Raw genomic sequence first — 21,712 nt, forward strand, 5'->3', positions numbered from 1 at the left:
CACAGGATTCAGAATGATTTTTTTCAGTATTCAATTTCTTTTATTTTTGCTGAAACATTGCAGTAAAAATGAAAGTTGATAAGAAAGATGTATGCCCAATATTATTATTTTTCACTATTCTGGAGATCATAACCAATGAAATTAGAAAATAAAAATATACAGGGAATATAAGTATTGTGAAGTAAGAGATAAGCTTCATATATTTAATGATATAAAATTATCTAGAAAGCTAAAAAAAAACCCAAAAAATTATTGGAATGCGTAAGAGAGATCTACAAAATAGCTAGATACAGGGTTAAAAAATACAAAAATTAATAGCTTTTCTATATACTGCCACCACCAAATAGAAATTTTAATTAAAAAATCCCATTCAAGGGGTGCCTGGGTGGCTTAGTTGGTTAAATGTCTACCTTTAGCTCAGGTCATGATCCCAGGGTTCTGGGATTGACCCCTGTGTCAGGTTCCCTGCTCCATGGGGAATCTGCTTCTCTGTCCCTCGCTCTCCTGGTATGTGTGCTCTTTCTCTCTCTGTGAAATAAATAAATCTTAAAAAAAAAATCCCATTCAAAATGGCAAAACATAAAATATGTACAAATTATAAAAAATTGCAACAGAGCTTTATGAAGAAAATGATACAACTTTATGGAAGGCAATAAACAAGGCCTAAATAAATGTAAAGGAACATAATTTCTGGATGGAAGTAATATTATAAGAAAAAAATTAAAATTTTCCTAAATCTACAAATTGAATGCAATTGCAATAAAAATTCTCAGATTTTTTTATTAGAGTGTAACAAACTCATTTTCAAGTTTATATGAGATTGATAGCAGCAATTTATTCATACGAGCCAAAAGGTAGAGGCAATCCAAATGTCTGTCAACTGATGAATGGGTAAAATATGGTATATCTATTCGATGGTATATTTGGCCATAAGAAAAAGTTTAATATTGATATATGCTACAATATGGATGAATTTTTTAAACATCATGGTAAGTGGAAGAGGCCAGTTGCAGATCATATGATTCCATTTATATTAAATATCCAGAATAAAAAAAATCTCTAAAGACAGAAAGTAGGTTAGTGGCTGCCTAGAGTGGGATGTGGGGTGCAGTAAAGGAGAAGGAAGATGACAGTGTTGGGGGTTGATATCCAAAAGGTAGGGACTTTTTCTTTGGGGTGTTGAAAATATTCTAAAATTGATTGTGGTGATGGTTGCACAACTCTGAATATGCTAAAGACCATTGAATTGCACATTTTAAATAAGTATGCTGTTAGTATATACATATTACAGCTCAATAAAACTGTTTTAAAAATCATATGAGGACTCAAAATAATCAGATTTCCTAATGGAGTTTAGAGAGTAGACTGTGGTTGGCACAATAAAAGAGGGAAAGCCCTTGAAGGGGTTGCAATATGGAGATAATTTAAATAACAAGTGCTAGGATTGAGTTAAGTAGCAGGGGAACTTGAGCATATGGATTTCAGAGCCCATATGAAGATTAAAAAAACAACCAGAAAATAAAAATAAAGAAGGAAATAAATATCCTATCAGATCTCAAAGATACATTATAACCACAAAGATGAAAACAGTGTGGTATTGTGAAGGAATAGAAAAATCAGTGGAATAAAGTACAGAACAGAACTGAGTGGGTATCTGAACTTAGTATATTGCAAAGGTGGCAATTCAAATAAGCAGGAAAGAGATCAATTACTTAAAATGATGTTAGATGAGCTTTGCGTCCACATGGGAAAAAATGGATTCCTACTATCCATGTAGATTAAGAAGACTAAAGACCAAATATTTATAAATTTAAAATTGTTTAATATATTATAGAAGAATGTGTTTTATAATCTTTAAAAAAAAGATTTTATTTATTAGAGAGCACAAGTGGAGGGGAAAGGGCAGAGGGAGAGGGAGAAGCAGCCTCCCCACTGAGCAGGGAGCCAAACATTGGGCTTGATCCTAGGACCTTGGGATCATCACCTGAGCTGAAGGCAGACCCTTATCTGATAAAGCCACCCAGATGCCCCTATAAACTTTTTAATTTTTTTTAAGATTTTCTTTTTAAGTAATTTCTACATGCAAATTTACAACCTTGAGCGTAAGTGTCCAGTGCTATGATTGAGCCAGCCAGGCACCCCGTATAATCTTAATTTCTATACCTAAAAACTTAAAAAATTATTATTATTAATTAATTAATTTTTAAAGGTTTTATTTATTTATTCATGAGAGACATAGAGAGAGAGAGAGAGGCAGAGACACAGGCAGACAGAGAAGCAGACTTCGCACAGGGAGCCAGATGTGGGACTCAATCGTGGGACTCCATGATCATGCCCTGGTTTGAAGGCAGACACTCAGCCACTGAGCCACCCAGGCGTCCCAAAACTTTTTCTTTTTTTAATTATCAGAATTTTATGGAAAAACTATAAAATCTTATGGAAGGCAATGAATAAAGCCTAAGAAATGAAAAGAAAGTGGTGGAGAAAGATTTTAGGAACAAGATATTGATATTAAAAGCCATTAAGAAAGTAACAAGTAGAACTCCATAAAAAATTATTATTTTTTTCCACAAAAAATTATACCTTGTTTAACAAAAAGATACTGTAAGGAAAGTTAAGAATAATAGTCAAGGTAGGAAACATATTTGCAAGACCACACAAGGTAATGAAGAGGATTCATGTCTACAATATTTAAAATGGACTTAGTGAATAAAAAAATAATGCAAACAATGCAATAAAATATGGCAAAGGCTCAGTAAATTAGAGAAATATTGATAAATATAAATACCATTTGTACATCAGATCCAGGCACACCCAGGTCCATGTCCACAAATGGTAAAAATAATTTCCAAAATCCCAAGGTCCACTTTGCAAAGTATAAGACTGCACTCGTTCTTAAGGTTTGTATGGAATTACTTAAATATAATAGTCAAAAAAAGATAAGACTCAGTAATACTAAAACCTGGGAGTTTGAGCAGCTACTTTTTGCAATTGCAGCTTTTGAAAAAGGGGACAAATTAAAAATACATCTAGAATTTAACAGCAAAAGTCAACCTCCTACATTATTTTACAAAAGAGAAACTGTTTAAAAATGAATGTCCTCAATGGATCCTACAAGCAGCTATCAAACATGAACTATTTGCTCTGTAAGCTCAAGCCAAGGTTTGCCATGTGTTATGTGCTATTATGATGATTCACTAATGGGTCACTTTATAGATGATCGTGCCCCTGATCCCAACTAACCAACCAAATGAAGAATTCATTTCCCCTTTTAAGATCTCTTCTAGGAAAAGAGAAACTTAGCTAGAAGCATTTATAATCTAAAGTTCACTTTCCCTTAGAACTTGAGAATTAGATGACAAATGTATTTCTTTGGGTCTTTTGCAACCTGACCCAGGGCAATGATATTGCCAACATAAATGAAGATGCTGTGTCAAATAGTTATGGGGGCAGCAATGGGAAGGGGTGATGGTTTCATAAATGGTGTATATTCAAAAGAAGAAGTAAAAGTCCAGTGCTTTGAAAAATGAGTATTTGCTGGCTGAGATGGGGAAATGAGGCATCATTGCAACAATCATTCACCCTGGTCACTTGTTATGAAATAAGGCATAATTCCCAAAGTTCTAAGTGAAAAGTCATTCAGAAAGGATTGAATAGCTCTACTTTGAGTCGTTTCTGATAAAACAGCACATACTTTAATCATACACTAAATATAAGGAAATGAACACTTTTGTCATGTCTATTCAGCAGAGCCCACAGCTATCGATATAAAATGTACAGTATGTACAGTTCTGCTGATGTAGAAACACTAAAGAAATACCAGAAGAGGGCAGCATGGGTGGCTCAGCAGTTTAGCGCCGCTTTCAGCCCAGGGTGTGATCCCGGGGACCCGAGATTGAGTCCTACATGAGGCTCCCTGCATGGAGCCTGCTTCTCCCTCTGCCTGTGTCTCTACCTCTCTCTCTGTGTGTCTCATGAATAAATAAATAAAATCTTAAAAAAAAATACCAGAAGACAGTGTATCAATGACTTCATCTCACCTCAAAAGTAAGGTGATTTGCCAGGAAGAAGGGGCATGTGCACATTCAGAAATATTAGTTCTCATGTTAGATTAATTATTTTTCTGAGTTGGCCTATTCAAATAACATCTTTTTCCACTTTTCTCCCTAAATTGCTTGGGCTAAGTTAATGTTTTGTGGCTTATCAGAACTGAGATTTTGGCCTGGCTGAGTCCCTTTCATTATCATGTCCTTTAAGTGCACTCAAAGATAGGATAGCCTTACATTAGCCATGGGTCTGCTACATAAGCAAGCTTGGCTCAGCGTATCAGTAAGGTTGCCAAAGAAGAGAAAAATGCAGTAATATTCAGACTGCAATGTTTTAAGCCAATGTCCCTGAAGTGAAAATGATTAACTTTGTAATAGAGTACTGAAAGTATAACTTTATCAGATGAATAAACTCTGGGGACCTGATGTGCGGCATAGTGACCATAGTTAAAAATAATGTGCTTGAAATTTGCTAAGAGAGTAGATAATTTTTTACAAAAAAAATTTTTTTAATTGAGATACAAAATTGACATATTAGTTTTGGACGTACAATGTAATGATTCACTGTCAGTGAGTATTGCTAAATGATTATCCTAATACACCTAGTTAACATTCGTCACCACACAGATTTTTCTTGTGAATGAGAACTTCTGAGATTTACTCTGAACACTTTCAAATATACAGAATGGTATTGTTAACTAGCGTTTCCATACTGTACATTACCTCCACAGGACTTCTTCATTTTATAACTGGAAGTTTGTATCTTTAGACCCTTTCACCCATTTCTCCTACTCCCAATACTAGCCTTGGGCAGCCACCAATCTAATCTGTTCTCTGTATTTATAAGGTCAGTGTTTATTTGTTCAGAGTCTACACATAAGTGAGATTGTATGGTGCTTGTCTGAGAGTAGACCTTAAGTGGTCTCACCCCCCCAGCCCCTGGCAACCACCATTCTACTTTATGTCTCTCTGAGTTTGGCCACTCTGTGTATCTCAGATGGGTGAAATTCTATAGTATTTGTCTGGCTTGTTTCACTTAGCATAATGTCTTCAGGATTCACCCATGGTACAGCATGTGTTGGAACAAACTTCCTTTAAGGCTGAATAATATTCCATTATGTGTGTAATCTACATTTTGTTGATCCATTCATCTATTGACAGACACTTGAGTTGCTTCCTCTTTTTGCTATTGTGAGTAAAGCTGCTATGAATATGGGTGTACAAATATCTGAGTCCTGTTTCCAGTTCTTTTGAGGATATACCCAGAAGTAAAAAAATATCTCTTTAGCAGAAGTATTTAATCTTCTCTATTTCACTTTTTGGCAATTAAACTCCCAACAGATTTGGGAACCAACATGATAGAAATGACACTTTTTTCCTCTTGGGATGACATGTTATTGATCATTTAGGGTAAGTTTTAGGCACAGTAGATAATAGAGTGGTATTTCAGGGCCTATTATTGGTATGGTTGAAAAGAGAAAAATCATACATCTATTATTTGGTGGAAAGTATAGTAAAAATGTGAGTATAATTTTACTGCTCTAGTAAGTGCAAAACGGGAATATAATTAAAGCTTGATACAGCATTATTGAGAATAAATTGCATCGAAATAATTAAGACATCCAAAAAAGTAATTCAGCAAGCGGTTAGATTGCAGAAAGACAGTTGGCAATAGTGTCATTTTAGAAACCAGTAAGAAAAGAAATAATGTCATCATTAAGAGAGCTGCGATGACAACTTAAATGTACTAGTTAGTAAAAAGCCCATGACAGTAATGCCTAGGAGGGCATGGAAATAGTAACTTAAATGCTGCTTTGAGCTGAATACAGAGTGTTTCCTTCAATTTAAAAAGTGTCAGGGCAGAGCAGATGTACGTACATAGATGTAAGTTGACATTGACAAATTGGAACAGTTAAAATCTGTGTAAGAGAGTTTTGATCTATTTTTCACGGAATGCTTCATATTCTGACTTCACTTTGGGAAGAACAAAAAGCAACTAAAGACAGAGTCTTAAATAATTCTTATAATGTTGGTTTTCTTCTAATCCCCATTGTCAAATGCTCCATGTCTACACTCACTACTGGCATGCCAAAAGATCACAAAAAAGACCTCTTTTCCATGCAGTAGTCTTCAGTTGTTTTGAACACAGCTGTCTATCGCGACTAAGCCTTCTCTTCTCCAGGTGACATGCTCGTCCTTTATTTCATCCTCTTGTGTCAAGACTTCCAGGCTGTCCATTACCTTGGTGACTTGTCTCTAAAGTCGGTCCAATTTGTTACTTTCTCTTTGACAACAAAGCACCCAGAAGCAAACTTAAACTTCCAAATGTTATCATCTATTCTACAGAAAGTCCTCCTGGGATATGACTTGAGAAAACTCTGGATTGTTTGGTCTATAATCACCCTCTTCTAGCAAGCTCTCTTTGGACAACTTTTAGATCTTCCTATCAAGTGGTATTAAGTCATTTTCTTATTTAAGGCAGTTACCTGGTTTTGCTAGACCTAAAAAAATATGTCAACAACATAAGAGCAACCCAGAACCAAAAAGTGACAATGTTATAGTAGTCTTAGGTGTTTAGTGATTCAACAATTCTGTACATTATATAATGCTCACCACAGTAATTGTAGTTACGATCTGCTACCGTACAATGTTATTACAATATTAATGACTGTATTTTCCATGTTTTACTTCTCATCCTCATGGCTTGTTTATTTTATAACTGGAGATTTGTTTCTCTTAATCTTCTTCACTTCTGTTTTTCCCATCCCCTAACCCCTGCTCCTCTGCAACTACCAGTTCTCTGTATTTATAAGAAGGAACACTTTTATTTTATTTTTTCTTTTCAAACTTTTATTTAAATTCTAGTTAGTTAACATATGGTACAATATTGGTTTTAGGAGTAGAATTCAGTGATTCATCACTTACATATAGTACTCAGTAGTCATCATTAACAAGTGCCCTCCTTAATACCCATCACACCTCTAGCCCATCCCCCTGCCTTCCTCTATCAAACCTTACTTTGTTTTCTATGTTTAAGAATCTCAAAAAAAAAAAAAAAAAAAAAAAAAAAAGAATCTCTTATGGTTTGTTTCCCTCTGTTTGTCTCTCCCCCACAATATGTTCATCTGTTTTGTCTCTTAAATTCCACATATGAATGAAATCATATGGTATTTGTCTTTCTCTGACATATTTTACTCAGCATAATATACTCTAGCTCTATCTATATCATTGCAAATGGCACGATTTCATTCTTTTTGATGGCTGAGTAATATTCCATTGTACATCTATACCACATCTTCTTTATCCAGTCATCAATTGATGGGTATTTGGGCTCTTTCCATAGTTTAGCTATTGTTGATAATGCTGCTATAAACATCAGGATGCATGTACCCCTTTGAGCCTGTCCTTTGGGTAAATATCTAGTAGTGTAATTGTTGGATCATAGGGTAGTAATATTTTTAACTTTTTAAGGAACCTCTGTACTGTTCTCAGAGTAGCTGTGCCAGTTTGCATTCCCACTGACAGTACAAGACAGTTCCTCTTTTTCTGCATCCTTGCCAACACCTGTTGTTTCTTATTTTGTTAACTTTAGCCATTCTAAGACAGAACACTTTTAAACAATGATGACTTTACTCTAACTGAACACCAAAGAAAAAACTGGTACCATCTCTATCCATGCCAGCAAAGGCCAAATGGGAGCTTAGACCTCCACTCTCATAAGGTTGTAAGGAGATACTGTAGCATTCTCGCCAAGGTGGTATCAGAAAAGACCAAGTAGGGAGCTGAGTCTTTTATCCCTGTGAGGAATGCCTTATCATTTGGTACTGGTGGAGACCATATGGGGAGCCTGGACTTCCATTTCTATCCAACACTAATGAGGCATCCCTGCCCCTCCTTGCAGGGGTAGTTTCAGAAGAGGCCTGGTGGAGACGTAGATCTTTCTTCATTGCACAGCAGTAACAAAACTGCCTCCAATGTGTAGAATCAGTGAAGATCATATGGGGAGCCCAGAATTTCCACCCATACCCAACAGTGATGAGGAACACTGACTTCAAGTGTCAATAGAATTTAAATTTAAGTGTAAATAGAATTTAATTTAGAAGAACTTGGACTTGTACATCTAACTAGCAGTGATGAGTTTGTGCTCCTTATTCTCTTATTGGAGTGGTATTTTAAAAACCAGCTAAAACAGGAGGTTTATTTATTTATTAAAGATTTTATTTATTCATGAGAGACACAGAGAGATGGGCAGAGACATAGGCAAAGGGAGAAGTGGGCTCCCTGTGGGGAGCCTGATGCAGGACTTGATCCTAGGACCCCAGGATCATGACCTGAGCCAAAGGCAGAAGCTCAACCACCGAGCTACCCAGGTGCCCCAAAACAGAAGGTTTAAACAATACCCATAGTCTCATAACAATACAAAAAAACATCTAGGTTTCAACTACCATACTAAGAACCAGGAAGTTCTGAGACTGATTGAAAGATGACAAACAATAGATGCCAATATTGAGGTGACAGATGTTAAGTTTTCTGAAAAACAAACAAACAAACAAACAAACTTGAAAGCAGGATAATAAAGCTTCAAAGAACAATTATTTACATACTTGAAACTAATAATAAATAGCTTCAGCAAATAATCTCAGCAAAGAAATAGAAGATATAAAGAAGAACCAAATAGAAATTTTAGGACTGAAAGATACAATAACCAAATATAAAGTTTAGTAGATGGTGCCAACAACAGAACAGAGGGGGAAGGGAAAGAGCTATCAAACTGGATGATAGAACATGAGAAATCATCCAGTTTGGATGAGAGAGAGAGAGAGAGAGAGAGAGAGAAAGAAGGACTTCATTGACCTGTAGGACTACAACAAAAGATGAACATTTATGTACTGGAGTCTGAAAAGGAGAGGAGAAAAAGGGTGGCGCCAAAAAAAGTATTAAAAAAAAATGGCTGAAAATGTCCTCAATTTGTCTAGAGACATAAAGCTATAGATTCAAGAAAGTGAGTGAATCTCAAGCAAGATAAATCTAGAGAAGTTCATGGAAAGACACATTATAATTAAGTTTCTAAACATTAAAGACTAAGTAAAAATCTTGAAAGTAACCACAGCGTACTTATCTATAAGAAAAAACCCCGATTTGAATGAAATAAATTTCTCTTCAGAAACTATGGAGGTGAAAAAGAGGTGTTTTTTCCAAGGGCTGAAAGAAAAGAACTGCCAACCCAGAATTCTACATCCAGTGAAATTATCCTTCAGGAATGAAGGGGAGATAAAGACATTTTTAGACCAAGGAAAACCAGAAGAATTTGTTGCCAGCATACCTCCCTGAAAGATGTGTAAAGGCCATTCTTTTTTTTTTTTTTTTTAAAGATTTTATTTATTTATTCATAAGAGACACAGAGAGAGAGGCAGAGAGAGAAGCAGGCTCCATGCAGGAAGCCCAATGTAGAACTTGATCCCAGGACTTCAGGATCACGCTCTGAGCCAAAGGCAGGTGCTCAACCACTGAGCCACCCAAGTGTCCCATAAGGACCATTCTTTAAACAGAAAGGTAATGATCAATGTATACAGGAAACTTGAAGCACCAGGAAGGAAGAAAGGACACGGTAAGTATAAATATGGGTAAATATAAAAGGCTTTCTCTCTTTTCTTGTGTTTTCTAAATTATGTTTGGTGGTTTAAGCCAAAATTACAACATTGTCTGGCAGGGTTCAAAATGTTTGCAGAGGAAATATTTAAGGTAGTTATAGAGAGGAGATGGTAAGCAGATATAAAGGGAAATAGGTTTCTGTATTTTACTCAAACTGGTAAAATGATACCATTAAATTGTGATAAATTATAATTCCTAAATCTACCACTAAAAAAGCTATACCAAAAGGGCATACTCAAAAACATTACAGATAAATCCAAGTAGAATTCTGAAAAATATTCAAGTTTCCCATAAGAAAGCTGGAAACAAAATTAGAGAAACAAAAACAGAATAAACAGAAAACAAAAAAATATAAGGAAAGACTTAAACCCTAAGGTAATGATGACATTAAATATATGGTCTCAGTGCATTAATGAAAAGACAAAGATATTCCGACTGGATTAAAAACCATGACCCAACTACTTACCATCTCCAAGAAACTCATTTCAAATATAATGATGTAAACAAGTTGGGAATAAAGGGATAGAAAATGTATCATGTAAACAATCAAAGGAACACAGGAGTGGCTCTATTAATATCAGATAAAGAAATTTTATTAGTAAAGCTTATTGGTAAAGAAAAAGGCCCAGAGAGGGACATTACATAGTAAGTAAAGAACCAATCTATTAAGAAGACAAAGCAATGCTAATATGTATACACCAAACAATCATGCTGCAAAATACGTTAAGCAAAAACTGATAGAACCGGGATGCCTGTATGGCTCAGTGGTTGAGTGTCTACCTTTGGCTTAGGTCATAATCCTGGGGTCCTGGGGTCGAGTCCTGCATCAGGCTCCCCAGAGGGAGCCTGCTTCTCCCTCTGCCTGTGTCTCTGCCTCTCTCTCTGTGTCTCTCATGATTAAATAAATAAAATCTAAAAAAAAAAAGAAAACCTGATAGAACCAAAAGAGATAGGAAATCCACAATTACGTTAGAGACTTAATCAATTCTCAAAAACTGCTAGAGCATGTAGACAGAAAATCGAGGATACAGATTTCAAAATTATATCAACTGATAGAATCAAATAGACACTTAATGAATACTCTACCCAAGAACAGCAGAATACACATTCTTTCCAAGTACCCATGGAAAATATACAAAGATAGACCACATTCTGAACCATAAAGTGAAGCCTCAACCAATTTAAAATAATTGAAATAATACATAACGTGTACAGCTGACATTATACTTAATAGCAAAAGGCTAAATTTTTTCTTCTAAGATTATGAATAAGGGAAGGATGTTCACTCTCACTGCTCTTATTTAGCATAGCGCTGGGAATTCTAGCTAGTACAGGAAGGAAATAAAAAGCATACAAATTGGAAAGGAAGAAATAAAACTGTCCTTATTTGCAGTAAATATGATTGCCAACATAGAAAATTCCAACGAATCTACAAAAAAAATTCCTGTACTAAGAAGTAAATTCAGCAAAGTCACAGGATATAAGACCAACGTATAAAAATCAACTGTATTTCTACATACAGGAATAAACACATGAACACCAAAATTTGAAATACAATGCCATTTACAACAGCTTAAAAGATTCAATACTTAGGCATAAGTCTAACAAAGCATCCTCAAAACGTGTATGCTTAAAACTATGCAATGCTGGTGAAAGAAATCAAAGAAGATTTTAAAAAGGAAATCAAAGAATATTAGAACAATGGAGATGCTCAATGTAGTAAAAATGTCAATTCTTCCAAAACTTATATGCAGGTTTAATGCATTTCCTATCAAAATTCCATAGTTTTAGATATAGACAAGATTATTCTAATATCTACATGGAAAGTCAAAGGAACTAGAATACCTAAATAATTTTTTAAAAAGATTTTATTTATTAGAGCACACACACGTAGGAGAGAGGCAGGGAGAGGGATAAGCAGACTCTATGTTGAACCTGGAGCTGGACATGGCTCCCACGACCCTGAGATCATGATCTGAGCTGAAATCAAATCAGATGCTTAATTGACTGAGCCACCCAGGTGCCCCTAAGATAATTTTGAGGAATAAAGTAAGATTCACTCTATTCAATTTATATTTATTTATTTTTACTCTACTCAATTTAAATATATATATAGCATCAGTAATCAAGGCTGTGTGGTATTAGTGGGGGGATAGACATGTAGATGTAGCTCAATAGCACAGAGTGGAGAATCTAGAAATAAACCCACATAAATATGCCCAAGTGATTATCACATTCTAATAGCAATTTAATGGAGGAAAGATAGCCTTTTCAATTAATGGAGGAAGATAGCCTTTTCAATAAATGGTGCTGGAGTAATTTGACATTTATAGGCAAAAGACAAAACAACAAAACTTTAAGTGTTACACCTTATAAAAAATTAACTCAAAATGGATCTTAGTCTTAAATATAAAACGTGGAAAAAAACAGAGAAAATCTTTGGGATTCTAAGCCAGGCCCAGTGTTCTTATATTTGACACTAAAAGAATGATCCATAAAAGGAAAACTTGGTAATTTTGATGTAATCAAAATTAAAAGCATTGCCTCTTTGAAAAACTCTATGAAGAAGATGAAATACAAGTGAGAGATGAGAAGATTTTAAAAATCATATATCTGAGAGGGACTTGTAGCTGCTATAAAAAAAAGTGCTCTCAAAATCTAATAGAAAAAAATCTAATTAGAAAATGGGCAAAAGGACTGAAGAGACATTTTACAAATAAGCACATGAAGACATTGAACATCATTTATCACTAGGGAAATGTAAATGAAATTGACAATGAGCTAGCGCTACATCCCTATCAGAATGGCTAAACTCAAAACATAATGACAGCAAATGTTGATAGGATTTAGAGAAATAGAATCACTCATACATTGCTGGTGAGATGTAAAACAGTGCAGCTACTCAAGAAGTGTGACCATTTCTTAAAAAAATGAAACACCCTGGTGTATGACTCGAATTGTATTCCTGGAAATTTATCTTCGAGAAATTAAGCCTGTGTTCACCCAAAAACCCTTTATAGGAATGTAATAACAGCTTTATTCATCAGTCTCCAATTGGAAACAACCCAGATATCTGTCGTTGGGTAAAACGGTTAAATAAACTGTGGTACGTCCATGCCATGGAACACTACTCAGCAACAGTATGGAAGGATCTCTAGAGAGTTCTGCTAAGTGAAAAGAGTAATTCCCAAAAGGTTACATACTATATGATTCTACTTATAGAAAGTTCTTGAAATGACAAATTCATAGAGATGGAGAAGAGATTAGTGGTTGCCAGGGGTAAAGTAAGAAGTGGGTGGTAATGGCAGTGGGAGGGGTGTGCGCAGGGAAAGGAAGGTAGCTATAAAAAGGCATCATGAAGGCTATTTATGGTGATGGAAAGCTTTTATATCTTGGCTGTGTCACTATCTTGCTTGTGATGTCATACTGTGGTTTTTAAAAATGTCACCAGAGGGAGGAGAATGGGTAAAAGGCATATGAGATTTCTTTATTATTTTTACAACTGCGTTGTAAATCTACAATTACAACAAAATATAAATTTAATGAAAAACAATTCCACCCTCAGACAATGAATGGATTAGAAAGAAACTGGGTAAAAAGAAACTAAACAATGTGGTGCCTCACCTAGTCCAGAGCTAGATGTTAGAACTGGCTCATACCTGAGAGTAAGCTGAGCCAATTTAATCTCCAAATTTTATTTTTATTTATTTATTAAGATTTTATTTATTTATTCATGAGACACACACACACACACACACACACACACACACACACACAGAGGCAGAGACACAGGAAGAGGAGAAGCAGGTTCCATGCAGGGAGCTGACAACGTGGGACTCTATCCGGGTCTCCAGGATCACACCTTGGGCTGAAGGTGGCGCTAAACCGCTGAGCCACCCAGGGATCCCCTAATCTCCAGATTTTAAAACTTCTGCTATGATGAACCAGGGTTTGTTTGTGACACTGAGTAAAAAATATACACTTTAAGAACCTACTCATGGGTGTGGGCTCAGGGGCCTCGGTAGGCATCACTGTATTTGAAGCCCTGGCATGTTCCCTTTCCCTGCCCTACAGGTCAACGCTATTGTCACTGGAGAGGAAGGCAGGCAGGCAGGAGCCAAGGGAGGTGGTAGGACTCGTGTTATTCTCTGATTACAGCATCCTTGCTGTTTTCTATTTCTCTGGGAAGCACAAGTAGTTGATAATAACCAGACTCCTCTCCTGAATATTGCCCCTTGCATTTTCAGCACATCATTGGCTACTATACTTGCATCATAGCTGCCCTGATGCTTTAATTAAGGCATAAAAAGACTAGAAGTGACCACAGGAAAAAGCATTTAAAATACAACATTGATGTGCCACAAAACACACATGAATGAATGTATCTTCGTTGGCTGTGTGTGACCTCAGCCTTAGCTGCAGAGACACACCAGTTCTGAAACTTAGCTACTGTTTCAGACTACCTGTTCATCCAGACAAAAAGGAAAAGATTCCCCAGGTAAAGGGAAGAATCATCAACTTAACGGAATTCTGAAAGGAAAGTAGAGTTGTCCGTGTCATAAGGCAGAAACACATCGTTAAGCATTTGCGGAAACATTGCCCTACTGACCGACCCATTATTGCCAGAATCAAACAGTATTCAAACGACCTCATGGACCCTGATTAAATCAATTAGGTACAAAGTGATAATTAGGACTGTTGACAGTCAAAAGCTTTTCCATATACGTGCTTAGATGTTGAAGAGATGACTTTCCCCCTCTTTTATTACCTTTGCACTGTGGTAAATTATAGTGATTTCTCATGCTTTAAATGAGAGGGAATGGAAAGATAATCTTCTTATTGAGGATGGTTTAACTTTTCCATAGAGAAGCACTGAATTCGTGCAACACATAAAAGGGGATAAAAGCTTTCTGGTCAAAATGTATTATGGTAGCAATACAATAGATTATACATATTCTGCTGTGAAAAATCCCAAGATTCTGCTAAGTAACAGTGTGTGAGACAGGAAGGAGGGAGCTAGAGGATTAGACAAAATAAACAAAGCTCCCCTTTCAGAGGCTGCGGCCTGGAAGGCTCAGACTCGCCTCATTTCCTTCCCTCTTCTAACCCCTGAGGGCCCTTCCTCTTCTTTGGGTCTTTATTAATTGGCCTTTGTCTTTCCTCTAATGAAAAAGGCACTTATGCTCTGTCCCAGTCTTTCCTGTGCCCCATGGTCTGAATGAAGGGAGAGAGCGAGTCTGTGTTTCCACGGAGACGAGCCCCGACCACGCGGAGACTCAGTCCCGCGGAGCGCCTGCAGGGGGCGCTCGACACTGAAGAATGAACAGGAGGCTCCGGCCGCCCAGGACTTCGCGCCCCTCCTGCGGCCCAGGCAGGATGCAAATCTGCAGGAAGGGTGCCTTCAAGGACAAGATAATTCGCTGAGATCAAGTTGTTAAATGTTCGCCACTGGTGACTTAATCAAGGAATCATAGGGTGTCAGAGGTCTGGGATGATGGACTCATCTTTTCTTTATTTTTTATTATTTTTATTTTTTTGGACTCCTCTTTTCTAAGGCTCTCATTTTACAGATGAGGAATTGAAGTTCAGAAGAGCTCTGAGGTCTTAGTTAGGCAAAGCTAACCAGAACTGACCTCCGTTAATAAATAACCTGCCCCTGGGCTCTTTGTGAAACTGCGGGTGGTCTCTGTCTGCTTTTATTTACAAGATAAATATCTGATGCTAAAAGAACATTCCTCCCTTCTGATTAGCATTTTTTTAGGATTTAAGCTGAAAGTGGTGAGGCTCATTAGGGAAGAACAAGAACAAATTTGGAATAAGATAAAACGGTGACTATATTGCAAGATCTGATTATTTTAGAACAGCCATAGGCTCTAATGGTAAAAACAGTTAATACACTTTTTTTTTTTCCAGCCTAGCTGTATCTGCCTATTGTCTATAAGTATATTTAGAAACAAAGAGCCTCCCCGAACTATACATTGGAGGGATTATTTTGGGAATTTTATTTTACTTTTTATTTCCTCCTCTATTTCTGAGTCCCACCCCAGAACAGTTGATTTAGGTTCTCAGGGTATTCCTAAAAGCAAGGCACTCAAAATTTGGTCCTACGACCAGCAACATGGACGTCACCTGTGAGGTTGTTAGAAATGTGGACTCACAGGTCACATTTGGGCCTACTAAATAAGTATCTGCATTTTAATAGGATTTCTAGATGTTTCTTATGTGCATTAAAGTTTGAAAATAATAAGTGGGAATGCCCTATAACTCCAGTATCAATTGGCAGAGGGCTTCCCCTCTTCATTCCTTATGTTCAATTAGGCTCATAGTCCTTACCTGAATGTTCCTGGTAAAAATGAACTTAAGCATCTCCCATTTAGAGAAAGAGAATGTTATTACTTCTGCTTTAAAATTAGGCTGAAAGGATGATTCATGGAGTGAAGGAGTTCTTCGAATTCCCTATGTGTTCTTAGATAGGACTATTTCATGTGAAAGGGCACAATGATGTTACATATTATGTAAAGAAGGTTTGAAATAAAACTCAGGGGAGCTGGGAAAAAAATAAAACCAGTTTCTCGTTGGGCTTCATTCCCAGTGCTTGACTTACTAGTAATGAGTTAGGATCTTGTGAAATTGTGATTTATAATAAATATATATTTGGTCATCATCCCCATTTCTGGCAGAGCTTTGACCTAGATGATGAGAGCAACAGAGGTACTGTTTGCTATTTAAATGAGGTGACTTTTGGACCCTACCTATAGTGGGGGACTGGTTGCCAGGGCCACCAATTTGTGATTAGAGGATTAGAATTTCCGTCCCACCTCCTGACCTCAGAAAGGATGGGGTAGGCAGTGGGGGTGGCTGGAGCTTGAATCAATCACTAGTGGCCAGTGACTTAATCAATCATGCCTCTGTTATTGAAGCCTCCGTGAAAACCCCAAAAGACTGGGTTTGGAGAATCTCTGGGTCAGTAAATATAGGGAGGTGTGGGGAGAGTGGCGTACCTGGAAAACAAATGGAAGCTCTCTCCATGCCACATACTTTGCCCTATGCATCGCTCTTCTTGAGTTATAACCTTTTGTAATAAACCGGTAATCTAATAAGTACTGTAAAATGTTTCTCTGAGTTCTATGAGCCTCTCCAGCAAATTAATCAAACCCAAGGAAAGAAGGGGTCATTGCAATCGCTAATCCATAGCTGGTTCATCAGAAGCACAGGTGACAGCCTGGACTTGTGACTGGTGTCTGAAGTGGGTGGCATGGATAGGAGGGTGTGTGTGTGTATGTGTGTGTGTGTGTGTGTGTGTGTGTGTGTGTGTGTGTGTGTGTGAACTGATCCATTAACCTGTGGGGTCTAATGCTGTGACTGAGTAGATAGATAAGAATTGAGTTGAATGGTAGGACACTCTGCTGATGTTCAGAGAATTGCTTGTTGGTGTGGAGAAACCTCCCTGTCACACATTGGAATTAGGTCTCGGAATCTAAAAGAGCCCTCTAGGGCAGCCCTGGTGGCGCAACGGTTTAGCGCCGCCTGCAGCCCAGGGTGTGATCCTGGGGAGCCTAGATGGAGTCCCACGTCAGGCTCTCTGCATGGAGCCTGCTTCTCCCTCTGTCTGTGTCTCTGCCTCTCTCTCTGTGTGTCTCTATGAATAAATAAATAAAATCTTTAAAAAAAAATAAAAGAGCCTTCTAACAGACATATGAACTCTGTCAGTTCCCAGAATATGAGAATGCTTGGTAATAAACTAGTACTCTCCGAAATTTTATCTTCTCATTGTTTTGTTTCATTTCTTCACCAAGTATAAAACTCTGTTTGCATATAAGAGGTGACTAACTATCCTTAATAATAGTAATAGTAGATATTTACTGACTACCACTATGTACAAAGTATTGTGATCATAATGTTTTCCTAATTAGCTAAAATAGTTAATATTATATTGCAATCAATGCAAGGGTGTAAGTAGAAGAAGATCTTTAACCTGTTCTGATGACCCTATTATGTACATAAAATCATATATCCCTTTACATCACAAATTTCTGAAGAGTTATCAATTCTGAGGACAAATGACTTGCTAAATAATAGTGCTATTAAGCTTAAGGATTTCAGAACTCATGGAATTAAACTCATTTTTGCTTGTTTATTCTGTTAAAGTTCATAACATAAATGTTGGCATGTTTAAAAGAGTAAACTTTAGCAGTGTTTTGACACATACTTTATTCAAGTCCTAGCATGCTAGCCTTGGAGACTTGAGAAATTGTCCAGAAGTTTCCAAATAGGAGATTAGAATCTTCTAGAACTATTCAAATCCTCACTTGCCAATTTTCTTGGCAGGCTGCTTCTGCGAAGCCCTTCATTTGGGAGGCCTGGTTCTGGTGGGTAGGGGAGCCCGCATAGCCACCTACTACAGCCCATTTACCTCAGCAACCTTCAAGTGTGGGGCACCAGTGCCCACATTTTCAGGGTCCTTGCGGGTAATGATGAAAAGAAGGTCCCCTGTGTCCTATTCTGAAGCTTAGAGAAACTGTGATACAGCTATGCATAAATAGTGATACAGCTATGCATAAATAACATTTTCAGTGCTCATATTCAACATAGGAATGATATGGTGCCATGAAAAAATATCTGTAATGATGATCTTTTGTAATGGCTATTTTAATGTTGAGTTAGAAATATTTTTATGATGAAGATCGATGAAGAAATGAACGTGAATAGAAGTGTGTGTGAAGAGTGAGGTTCAGCCAAAGGTGAGTTTTGGCAGAGCAGCTTAATTCTCTATGTAAACTCTTACAATGAGTGATGAGCGGCTTTGTAGATATCCTAATATAATATGGCATTATCTGATTAGGTATTCTGGACCCAAGGCATGTGATAAAATAGACTTTCCACTCAGGTCAACCCCAAATTGATTTTGATCAGGACTACAGTTTCTCCATGAAGTTATGAACATGGCCATATGAAGGACTGGGCATATACCATATACCATAAATGAGGACAATAGATTGCCATCTCAAACTGCTAAATCAAGAAGTTGAAAAAATACACACTATTTCAGCAAGCAAAAGTGCAACATCTTTGGATTACATATAAAATAGCCATAAAAATAGATTTATCTAGAAGAGTTTTATAAAAAGAAGCTGCTGTCCTTGCTCTATGAATTTGTCAGGATTAATGCAACTCTAAGTTTCTTCATAAATATATAGTAATTACAAATGCTGGAAAGAAGGGGGAGGAAAGGAGAGAGGGACATAGAGATGTGGAGAGAGAGAGACCTCTTGTGGAGGCATTTTATGATTCATCTGTTAGGATAAAAATTACCTGTCCATTTAGTTTGTCCATTTGTCCTACTAAAGTCTTTAGTTAGAATTACAAAAGACATTAGTTTTTTTTTTTTTTAACACAGTCTTCAAATTCTCAAAGCGTTCAATTTCTACTAAATCTTTTTTTTTTAATTTTTATTTATTTATTTATGATAGTCACACAGAGAAAGAGAGGCAGAGACATAGGCAGAGGGAGAAGCAGGCTCCATGCACCGGGAGCCCGACGTGGGATTCGATCCCGGGGTCTCCAGGATCGCGCCCTGAGCCAAAGGCAGGCGCCAAACCGCTGCGCCACCCAGGGATCCCTCTACTAAATCTTTCTATCAGGAATGGGTAGATACAGATTTCCTGTCAAATGATACAGATTTTGAGAAAACCTTGTCAGGTCCATGAAGTCACCTTGAAATGCAAAGAATCTATTCCAAGTAGAGAATGGCTTTTTGCAGGCTGGCTTGAACTGATCTAGCTTTTGAAAAGGCAATAGAGGACAACTTCCTGCCTGTCAGGACCCAGGTTACAGAGGAAGCTACTCTATCCAGTCTCTACTCTTAATCTTTGGTCCCTCCCTGTAAATTTCTAGGGTCCCACCCCAGATGCCAGATGACGCTTATCCTTTGCCTTGTTCCCTTGTTTCTAAGTGGCAGGCACAGCATGCCAATCCTTCCTATTGTTACGCTCATAATGATGTAGAAATTATATAGTCCCAATTATAATCAGCTTAGGGTTGATTGAGATAGTCATTTATCTAATTCATTTGCTCATTTATATATTTAACAATTATATATTGAAAAACTGCTATGTATTGTACTGCTATGTGCTAAGTGCTGAGGATAATAGGGAGTAAGTAAATCTAGTTCTTATCCTTATGGCGCTTATCATTTGCGGGGGGTGGGGGGGGTGGGGGCCAGCAAGAGCAACTTCCAGGAGTGAGGGTAGGGGAAGCAAAAGTCTAAGCACAAACACAGAAAAAGGAAGAAAACCTAATGAAATATCTCTAATAATGATTGCATTATAAAGGAAATGAGCAGGATGCCGAGATAGAAAATAAAGATGTCTATAGATTCCTGGCTTAAGCAACTGTATACTGTGATGATGGTGGAAGGAGCACTGAGTTGGAAAGAGCAAGTGCAAATGCCCTGCTGTGTGCATGTGGCCACATGCCTGTTTGGGCATGCCCCTGGTGCAGTCCAGGAACAGCAGGGAGCAAAGTGTGGCTGGCATGGAGTAAACAGAGGAGAGAATTGGGAGAGGGCATCAGAGAGGAGATAGTGTGTGTATAGACTGCACTGGCCTTTGCTTGGCTTTATCTCTGATGATTGAGATGGAAACTACTAGAGAATTCTGACAGAGACACCATATGACTTAGGTTTTCACTCCATCCCTCTATTGACTGTGTGGAGAAGAGATTGTAGGGTGCCACGGGTGAAAGTGGGGAGACTGGTTTGATAGTGCCTTCAGTAATTCACAAAGGAATGATGGTGACCCATAATAGGGTGTTGGCAGTAGAGGTGCCAAGAGGGCTCAGATTATAGATATATTATGTCAATAGAACCCAAGTAAATGAATTGGGTGTAGAATATGAGAAAAAGGAAGAGTGAAGGATGACCCTGAAGCCTTGGGTCTAAACAAGTGGAAAGTTGGAGAGATTTTTAAATAAAGTGGGAAGGCTGAGGGAGAAGCAGGTGTGGGGAAGAGACAAGAGTCTTGGTTTTGGATCTGTTAAGCTTGAGATACCACAAGTCAAGATGTTGAGGATGACACTACAAGTCTCAATCTAGAGTTCAGGAATGAAGTCAAAGGTGGAGATATGCATTTTGGAGTCCATGGTAGAGATGATATGTAAAGCTATGCTAGTCACTGACACCATGGTGGGAGTGGAACACAGCACTGAGAACTCACTCAAAGTGGAAGAGGTTGCAGAGATGAGGCAGTAGCAAGTAAGTTGTGAAAGAAGAGGGCAGCCTGGGTGGCTCAGCAGTTTAGCGCCGCCTTCAGCCCAGGGTGTGATCCTGGAGACCCGGGATCAAGTCCCACGTCAGGCTCTCTGCATGGAGCCTGCTTCTCCCTCAGCCTGTGTCTCTGCTTCTCTCTCTGTGTCTCTCATGAATAAATAAATAAAATCTTGAAAAAAAAAAAAAAGTTGTGAAAGAAGCTTCCAATGGGGTTGGAGGAAAGCCAGGGGAGGAAGATGTCCTATATGCCCTGTGAAGAAAGCATTTCCGGGGCTTTCCACTTGTCCTGGTGGAAGTTGAGATGATAGCTCAGAGTTGATTACTGGGTGAGAGTTGACTACTGGATTTTGCAAAAGGAGTCATGGGTGCTCTCAATGAGAGCAGCTGCAGGGCATGGTGGGAGCAAAGGCTCAAGTGGTTCAAGAGAGATGACCTGGAGGCAAGTGAGCTCATAAAACATCTTCAAAGACTTTTGCTAAGAAGTGACAAAGAAAGGCGGCAAGAGTAAGAGTAAGACATGAGGTCACTACAGGAAACAACTTTGGTGGGGACTGGTAGCAAGGAGTTCAGTTTGGAACATGTTACAGTTGCACTATCTCTTAGCCATTTCAGTGGACCCATCAAGGCAAAAGGTGCACGTGGGAGTACTGCAGCTCAAAGAAAGGTGTCATCGATACATAGTGTTGGCATTTAAATGAACACTCCCTAGGGTGTCTTCTCAGTCAGGAGAGCACATGACTCTTGATCT

General features: G+C 37.8%; 1 protein-coding gene across 15 annotated transcripts in view; it reads right to left on the bottom strand.

The window, feature by feature from the left end:
- The window catches only part of DLGAP1 (DLG associated protein 1), an 870,774-nt gene that overhangs the window by 195,244 nt on the left and 653,818 nt on the right, over positions 1-21,712 (bottom strand). The gene's annotated exons all lie outside the window — the stretch shown is intronic.

The sequence above is a fragment of the Canis lupus genome, chromosome 7, assembly GCF_011100685.1.
Source record: "Canis lupus familiaris isolate Mischka breed German Shepherd chromosome 7, alternate assembly UU_Cfam_GSD_1.0, whole genome shotgun sequence".
Classification (NCBI taxonomy): domain Eukaryota; kingdom Metazoa; phylum Chordata; class Mammalia; order Carnivora; family Canidae; genus Canis; species Canis lupus.